The 9279-nt window shown below is 43.3% G+C and overlaps 1 long non-coding RNA gene across 1 annotated transcript; it reads right to left on the bottom strand.

Moving 5' to 3' along the window:
- Positions 1 to 557: 557 nt before the first annotated feature.
- Positions 558 to 5733, bottom strand: LOC101670156. The gene is made up of 6 exons (XR_006605169.1): positions 5631 to 5733; positions 5258 to 5527; positions 2766 to 3046; positions 1680 to 1790; positions 1187 to 1210; positions 558 to 892 (listed from the first exon to the last, which is right to left on the bottom strand). It is a non-coding gene; the product is annotated as an H-2 class II histocompatibility antigen, E-S beta chain (long non-coding RNA).
- Between the last annotated feature and the right edge of the window lie 3546 nt (positions 5734 to 9279).

Raw genomic sequence — 9279 nt, forward strand, 5'->3', positions numbered from 1 at the left:
GTTAGGATACTTTCTATAAATAATCAGGGAAAGTTGTACCTGGCTGGCTCAGTCAGTGGAACATTCAACTTGTGATCTCAAGGTTATGAGTTCATGTTCCATGTTGGGCATGGAACCTACTTTAAAAATAAAATTAAATAAAAATATAAAAAATAAAAAATCAGGGACAAAATGACAAAAGAATGTTATTATAAAAAGTCTAAGGGCATCACCTCTGTAAAAATTATTTGCATTACATTGCAGGAATATTTTTTTGTCCCCTTTCCTTATCCCATCGTGCAAAAGGACTGGTGTGTTTGTGTTTCAGAACATAGACATGTAGGACATCATCATCTTATGGGTCATTAAGGGCTTCCTCCAAACTCCAGAAAATATGTCTAATTACAGAACTTGTAAAGCTCAAGAATAAATGGGAATGAAACAAGGATACTTTCAAGATCCCCATATCTGAGCAAAATTCTGGGATATAAATAAAAACCATTATTTTATTGTGGTGGAATCCTCCCTTTGTCTTTTTTTTTTTTATACCTCTTTTCTTTGAAACTATTTGAAACAGATTATTTTAACCCCATGTTTATTTGAGAAAAGCTTATGAAGATACATGAGAAGAAGTTCAGTTCCCGTGCAGGAAGGCAGGAAAGGCGATGCAGAAGGGGACCAGAGAGAATGCAGAGGAGGTACTGAAGTCACACTGGGGCTTCCAGGTCAAGGAAGGGGCAGACAGAGCCACAGGGAGAACAAGTGCTGCAAGGTCACTGAAGCCGGGCCAACCAGATCTGAGAAAGCACTGTAACTGTGGAGGAGTGAGAGCTGGAAGTCTTTCACTCTTAGAAGAAGCTGGGAAGGAAGGTTCTTCCTGGAGTGTCACCATCTCCACGTCAGCTCAGGAGACCTGCAGAGACAGAGCAGAGTGTTATTTCCAGACCCACCTCTCCAAGCAGCTCCTTCTCCCTTTCCCAGGGCCTTGAATTAAAGCCCTGCAGTAAGAAGAGCATATTCTTAGGTCTTCTTGATCTGAAGCTATTTCACAGCACAGGACTTTTACTAAATGGAGAAAGGAAGCTTCAGGGTAAACTGCCCAATCAGAAGTCAGATCCAAAGTCTTTCTCATTTTTTCTGTCTTTCACCATTACCACTTGTTCTGGAATAACCAAATCTATCACTAAAGAGGATGACAGAGCATTACCTGTTGGCTGAAGTCCAGAGTGTCCTGGGAAAGAGAAGAGAAGACATATACTTAACATATAAGAAGGTAAATCTGTCCCTACACACAAGGTCCCAGCCCCAGACCCGCCTCCTTAGATTTCTCTAAATCTAATCACAACCGACATGACATGATGCCAGAGTGGAGAAAAAAGAGAGATGTGACCCACGAAGCTTCCGTCACACAAATACAGTGGGATTTCACTAGCTTTAGTGCCTCTTCCTCCATTTGGCCCAGGATCCCAAACCAAGATTCCCACGCTTGTTAACCTCTCTCTTATCTCTACAGGCCATAATCTCTTATACTAAAACCCAGTAACCATGGGCTGTTGCTTTCTAGATTTCTAAGAAATCTGAAGTCGAATTGGGAAAGAAACGCTTCATACAGGGTCACTGGTACACAGAGACCTTATTTGATCAAAGCTGTATTTCTCCCCCACAGGGTCTCTGTGGAGACTCATCAACAGGTGCCTTACCCTTTTGATTCCTGAAGTAGATGAACAGCCCCACCACGAGGAAGAGCAGACCCAGAACAAAGCCTCCAGTTCCACTCAGAATCTTGCTCTGTGCAGACCCAGACTGTGCCCCTGAGAGAAGAAACAGTTTTAGTGATTTTTATCCCAACTCTAACATCTCCGATAGAGACTCTGAGATTGAGAACTCTGAGAATGAGGAAGACAGACTGCCTTGAAGAAATCGAATAATTTTCAATTTCTGGAAAAGAAATTTAAAAATCATATTGCACAAATGCAATGTTTAGTCGCTGAACTTTTTAAATATCACAGCTCTGACAAATCCACTACTTCAGGGATGCCTGGGTGGCTCAGTTGGTTAAGTGGCTGCCTTCAGCTCAGGTCATGATCCCAGCATCCTGGGATCGAGTCCCACATCGGGCTCCTTGCTCAGCAGGGAGCCTGCTTCTCCCTCTGCCTCTGCCTGCCATTCTGTCTGCCTGTGCTCGCTCGCTCTCTCGCTCACTCTCTCTCTCTGACAAATAAATAAATAAAATCTTTTAAAAAAAATCCACTACTTCAGCATCAAAGGATGAGAAGCCTGGATGGAGTCCACAGAGCTCAACAGATTGTGCAGAGCAACACAGCTAAGGAAAGGCAGAGTCAAGATTGGATTCCCCTCAAGTCAGGAAGGTTCCTACATTATGGAGGATGTGCCTCTTCTGAGACCACAATCAACAACTCAGAGCAACAGCGCTTGAAGCACAAGCCCAACCCGAACCAGGGGACTGGTGCCCAGTGTGAAGAGGGAACCATGACCTGTGAGCCATGGAAAATGTCAAAACATGGACAACCTCTGTTCTGCCAGCCAGGCATAACTGCCTCACCAGGGAATACAGGATCTATACAAATGATCACAGGATATCTAGAAACTATCAGAGGATTTCTACCACAGGATATCACTCAGCAACCCCCAGTGATCTGTGCTGAAGAGAAGAGATCATGGAACAAATGAAAACATGGTGTAAGGAGAGAAAACCCTGACACTCAGGAAAAGGAAAGTCCCCTCCTTAGTGGGTGAGGAACTTAGGAGATCAGAAAGCTTCTCACTCCATTCCACAGTGACAGGGCTCATCAAACTGGGGTGCTCCACTTGCAGGTATAGACCTCTCCACTCTGAGGAACTGTCTCCAGCATCACTAGGATCTGGAAGGTCCAGTCTCCATTACAGATCAGGCCTGTGGACGCGACCCCAGACTCCTTTTCCTGGCCATTCCGGAACCACCCAACTTTAATGTGGCCTGGATAGAAACCATTCACAGAGCAGACCAGGAGGTTGTGGTGCTTCAGGGGCTGGGTCTTCACAGGATACACAGTCACTATAGGCTCCACTAGAAGAGAAGAGGTAGAGGGACTCAGTGAGGACGACAGACTCAGTCTCCCATGTTGGCTACCTCCGGTCTCTGGTCCTTGGCTGAGTCTCAAGCAGGCTTTCCTAAAGCTGACCATGTAGCCCAATTAAACCAGTATCGTGAACCTTGAGTTTAATCCTGACAGCATGGGTCCATTTGATTTGAAAGCTATTGGGGAAATTTGTGGGTTTATTTTTCATGGTATGAAGCCGTTAATCCTTGTAGAAGTGTTTCCAAGTTTTGTAAGGCATAAAGTGTCTTAAAAACACAATTTCTGGAGCAGGCTGACTGAGTTCAAATCCAGACTCTGCTACTTTACTTATTCATCCTGGGAGAATTTTGACATTCTTCTGTGCCCCAGCTTTCTAAGATATCAAGGGGAATAGTGATATCAACTTAGCTGTTAGAGTTATGTGAAGATTAATGTACCGAAGGATGTAAAACGGTAACTGGAATTTAGCCTTCAGTATGTGTTAGCTACTTATTATCTTTGTTTTGTTGCTCTAAGCAGGGTGGATAAATTGGGGAACAGCTTGAGGTAGATGGGGAAAGAGAGTGTGAAATCCTGGGAATGCTACATTCACACCTTGGAACAATCCAGACATAGTTCTACCCTGGGAAGCAGGAAAGACAGAGCTGGTTCTCTAGCTCTGGGAGTTGAGTCCAAGAATAGCAAGAGTCCTAAAAGAGGAAAAAGAGCAAGGAAACTCACTTATTTTAAAAAAATTCTCATAATTGCACCAGCTGATCAGTCCTTCTTTTTTGCAGTATAAAAATATCTATTATTAGAATTGTTATCATTTTATAATTTTCTCCTTTTTACAACTAACATTTGAGTTCAGGGCAGGATCTGAGACTCACTAACAGGTATCCTTAGTGCCCAAGACCATCCCTGACATTACAGCCTGAATAAATATAATTTCTGTTTTGGTAAAAGGAGAAATACATGAAAAGCTTTTTATACCATAAAATGGTAGATTCAAGATTGAGGAGAAACCACTGCTAAAAATTTTGCAGTATATTTCCTAAAATAAAAATGTTTCCATCCCTAGCAGGAGAAGTCATAAACAGAACCAAAATACAAACCACAAACTAGGGAAAATGCTGGATCAAATGTCAGCAAATGTTAATAATCTTATTTATAGAGCATGTATATAATCACTGAGAAAAACACCAAAACCCCAAGATAATAGACAGTAGATAATTTTTTAAATGGTAAAAATCATTAGCCAAATAATATATGAAAATAATGTTCAATAATCTTAGAAATCAAAGGAATAGAGATTAAAAATTAACAAGATAAATTCTCAACTGAGCATGTGGCAGTATTGAAAAAGGTCTAGCAAAGGGGAATGTGAGGTGAATTGTTACAACTATATCAAAAAATCGTATGCAACTCCTTAAATACTTTCATCATTATATAAACAGCAGTATCAATATGTTTTGTAACAAAAATGTAATTAAAAATGCAGTTTCAAAAGCACAAATAAATAAGGGTCTCAGAGGTCTCTTGGACCCATTAAAAATTAGTCTGACACTTTTTCTCAATGAAATGGCCCCACACACAGACAGGCACACTTACTTCAGGGGTTCAGAATTAAGAAGGGTGAGTGCCAAGAACAGAGGGTGACTGGCCTCCTCACATTCTCCCTAATCTTTTAATCCTCCTCTCCCTTCCCCTAAACCTTCACCCCAACCAGGACACCCTCCACTTCCCTCCCCAGGACTCCACCACCTGCCTAGTGTTCCCTCCACTTGCAGCTCCTGAGCCCCCCTCACCTCTCCCTCGGGGGCCACCAAGGATGTCAGATGTCCCCTGCTGCATCCTCCCCTCACACCCTCTCTCCCAGCCCATCCCCACATCCAGGCCCACAGCCCAGCTCACACTCATTCTCTGCCCCCCCCGCCCCCCCCGCTTCAGAGCACACCCCTCACACACTGTCCGCACAACCACACAGGGACACAACCACACAATCACAACCACACATTCTGCACAGTGACACAAACAGACCACAATGTCCCTGACAGGGCACTCTCACAGGGATCCTTCTAACCTGTACTTGCTCAAGACCCTGTGCGCTCACCCCCAGACGAGTCTGTCTCAGTGTCCGTCTGTCTGTCTATCTCTCTCTCTCTCTCACACACACACACACCCCTACCTTCCCCCATCTCCGTCCCTGCCGCGCTCACCTCGCCGCTGCACCGTGAAGCTCTCACCCACCTCGTAGTTGTGCCTGCAGTATGTGTCCACTGAGGCCCGCGCATCCTCCAGAAAGTCGTTCTGGCTGTTCCAGGACTGAGCGACGGGCCGCCCCAGCTCCGTCACCGGCCGGAACTCCCCCACGTCGCTGTCGAAGCGCACGAACTCCTCGCCGTTATAGAAGTGTCTCTCCAGGAGCCGCACCCGCTCCGTCCCTTTGGTGAAGTAGCATTCCGACGTCGTCAGGTACAGGAAATGTGCTGTGGGGACAGAGACGATCCGGTCACCCGCGGGCTCCTGGAAGACACTGACGGCGGCGCCCCTCGCTGGCTCCTCCGGCGCCCCCAAACCACCAGCACACACCGCCCGTCTTCCCTCTGCGGGCGGCGGGAGAGGCGGCCACTGGGTCCCGGGCTCGGCGGCGGACCCCCAGCCTGAATAGCCCCGGCATTTGCCCCTCACCACCTTCTCCTGGACGCCTGCCGCTGACAGAGACCCGCCTCCCTCCTCGCCTCCCACAGCCCTTTCCCCCGCCTTAAACCCCCACCTGCTTCTCCCCTCGCCCACCTCAACACTTGGTACAGGCTCAGGCCCCTGCCGCCCCTGCGAATCCAGAGGAGGAAACAGAAGCGTCCCCTCCACTCCCGGATCTGAAAATGCAGGGAAAGTGACGCACAAAACCCAGCCAGGCCAGACGTTGTACGCGGTGAGAAACGTCACAGGAAACGTGTGCAGTTCTAGAGCCGAGAATAATTGGATGATCTCCGTTACCTTAGAGTGCCAGAGAGGTGGTCTCAAGGGTGACATTCCAGATGTGACATGAAAGATTAAGCAGATGTGAGCTGGAGGGTGTGTGTGTGTGTGTGTTTGGGGAAGAGGAAGCCACATTTCAGGTCAAGGTCATGTAACTGCAAAAGCTTGAAAGAATTGAGAAACTTCCTTAAGAAACCAGAGAAAACAGTTCACTGAAGCAGACAGTGAGAGGAAGGAGAAAGACCTTTAGAGATACCACATGCAGTGGATTCTAAAAGCCTATGGGTGCTGGTAGTATTTGACTTGTATACTGAATTCAAAGGCATATGAGTGAGGAATTTTAAGGAGATTAAAACCATGGTTGTAATATAGTTCTTCCATTTTTCTTACATTTCCAAATTCAGAAGTCTCAGAAAATGAGATTGCATTAAAAATTTTGATGCAGAATCCATTTGGCAAATCTAGTCTGGTGAGGTAAATGGTCAAGTATGTCAGAGCTCTAATTAGTCAATCGGTCACATGTGCTCCTGAAAGTTTCAATATATGTAAACATACACACATCATAATATATGTATGCAAATATATACATATACATACACACATATATGCATAGATGTATGTATATATGGATATTTGTTTCACGTTTAATCAAACTAAGAAAAAATTTTTTTAAGATTTTATTTATTTATTTGACAGAGATCACAAGTAGGCAGAGAGGCAAGAAGAGAGAGGGGGAAGCAGTTTTCCTGTTGAGGTGGGGCTCGATCCCGGGACTCTGGGATCATGACCTGAGCCGAAGGCAGAGGCTTTAGCCCACTGAGCCACCCAGGTGCCCCAAGAAACATTTTTTATTCAAGTCTGATTAACATGAAACATTTAAAAATAGGAGAAAAATACCTCTGTATTTAAAAAGGAGACCAAAAAAAAAAAAAAAAAAAAAACCAGGAGCATTTGACATTATCAATATAATAGAATGAGGGTTACTACAACAATTTGATATATTTTACTGAAAAATACTTGTGGCAGCCACAATTCATGTCTTATAAAGGCACGTTGTTGAAAGTTAACAGAGATGGTGATCGTCCAGAAATCACAGAATATTGAAAAACATTGTATAAGGCAAAAAGTAAAAAAAAGATCTTGGCTTCAATGGTCTCTACAAGAAATTGATGAAGGTATACAACTTTATACTTTATTATTTCCTTATTTAAACTAAAACCACAAAGACATGAATTGGAAGGTGAGTTTGTGTCTAAAGTGTGAGTCTACAGTTTTGAGAAGCAGCACAGTATAAATCAGTATTTTCAACCTCAGCACTGTTAACATTTTGGGGTTCTGTTCATTTGTGTGAAATGATACCCCATATATTTTCCAACTATAATGTTACAAAACTAAAAATCAACAGTAAAACAAGCTGGAAAATCTACAATGTAAAAGTTAAATATTTATATGTAAATATTAAACAACACACTACTGCGCAAGCAAAGGGCCAAATAGGAAATCAAATGGCAAATCAAAATATGTCTCAAGACAAAAGAAAAACACAACTGAAATGTATGCTGTAAATTCTTGTATTAAGAGAAAAAATTCAGCTCTCTCCACCAAGATGCTGAAAGGAAAGGAGGCTGAGGGATGGCTCTGGACTCTGGTGAAGAAGCAGGAAGCCAAGAAGGTGGTCAATCCCTTGTATGAGAAAAGACCCAAGAATTTTGGCAATGGACAGGAAGATATCCAGCCCAAAAGGGACCTCACCCACGTTGTCAAATATCTTGGCTACTCCTGCTGCAGCAGCAAAGGGTTATTCTATATAAATGTCTAGAAGTACCTCTCACGATTAGCCAGTCCCTAAGCCTTTGACAGCCACACAGCTACTCAATGGCTTAAGCTGGCCCACAGGTTCAGACTAGAGGCAAAGCAAGAGAAGGAGAAATTGTTGGCTTGGCTGAGATGAAAGCTGCTAGTAAAGGGATGTCCCCCTAAGAGGCTAACTGTCCTTTGATCTAGGTTCATCATATCACCAAGAAGGTTTAGCTGGTAGTGATTTCATATGACATGGATCCCATTGAGCTGGATGTCTTCCTGCCTGCCCCGTATCCTAATATGGGAATTCCCCCACATAATCAAGGGGAAGGCCAGGCTGGGGTGTCTGGTCCACGGGAAGATCTGCACCATAGTCGCCTTCATACAAGTTAATTCAGAAGACAAATGAGCTCTTCTTAAACAGTTGGAGGCTATCAAGAGAAATTACAATGACAGATGTGGTGAGATCGTCTGTCTCTGAGACAATGTCCTGGGTCTAAAGTTGGTGGTTCGCATTGCCAAGTTGGAAAAGGCAAAGCCTAAAGAACTGACCACCAAACTGGCCAAAGTGTGCACTATTGAATTTTCTGTATATTAAAGCAATAAAGAGTTCTCTTTCAGCCAGTGTCAAGGGAAAAAAAAGAAAAAAGGGAAAAAAAAGTTCAAACAAACACATGACACCTGAGGGAACTAGAAAAAGAAACTTGGGGGAAATTCAGTAGAGGGAGGAAATAACAAGAAAAATCAGAAATAAAATAGAGACCAGAAGACACAATAACATAACATTGAAAGTAATGACCCAGTTTTCAATCAATAAATAAATAACTGAAATTAGCAATTCTTAAACTACATTAAGAAAAAAACAAAAACAAAAACAAAAGACAGAAGACTCAAAACCCAAAATGAGAAATGGGGAGGAGAAAACAATACAATTGATAACCACAGCTGTTGACATTTTGGACAAGATAATTGTTGTGGGAAGGCTGTTCTGTGCATTTTAGGATGTCTATCAGCATCTCTAGCCTCTTCCCACTAGATGTCAGATGCAACCCCAGTTTTGAAAACCAGAAAATGGCTCCAGACATTGCTCTTATACCTCAGGGGTAGAGGGTGCTGGTAAAAATGTCCCTGGGTAAGAACCTCTGTTAGACTACCTGAAATATATGTGATGAAAAAGCTTCTTTTGTTTGAGAAAGCTGAGTATTGCATTGAAAAATTTGCCAATATCATATCTGACAAAAAAAAAAACCTTATCCTGTGGATGAATTGTGCTGAAAATAGCTCAGCACTGGCACCAGATTCCTAAGAAACATTCATAGCGCTTAATAAGAGATTATCAAAAGATACTAAGAATTCTAACCAAAAAATTACTGTTCTTGGTTGTGCTAAGCCTTCAGGCTCACCCAAAACAAAGTGAACAGTGACTGGAAAGACTAAAATTCAGGATGTCTGAAAGATG

Source organism: Mustela putorius, unplaced genomic scaffold, assembly GCF_011764305.1.
Source record: "Mustela putorius furo isolate JIRA1106 unplaced genomic scaffold, ASM1176430v1.1 tig00000135_pilon_pilon_pilon, whole genome shotgun sequence".
Classification (NCBI taxonomy): Eukaryota; Metazoa; Chordata; class Mammalia; order Carnivora; family Mustelidae; genus Mustela; species Mustela putorius.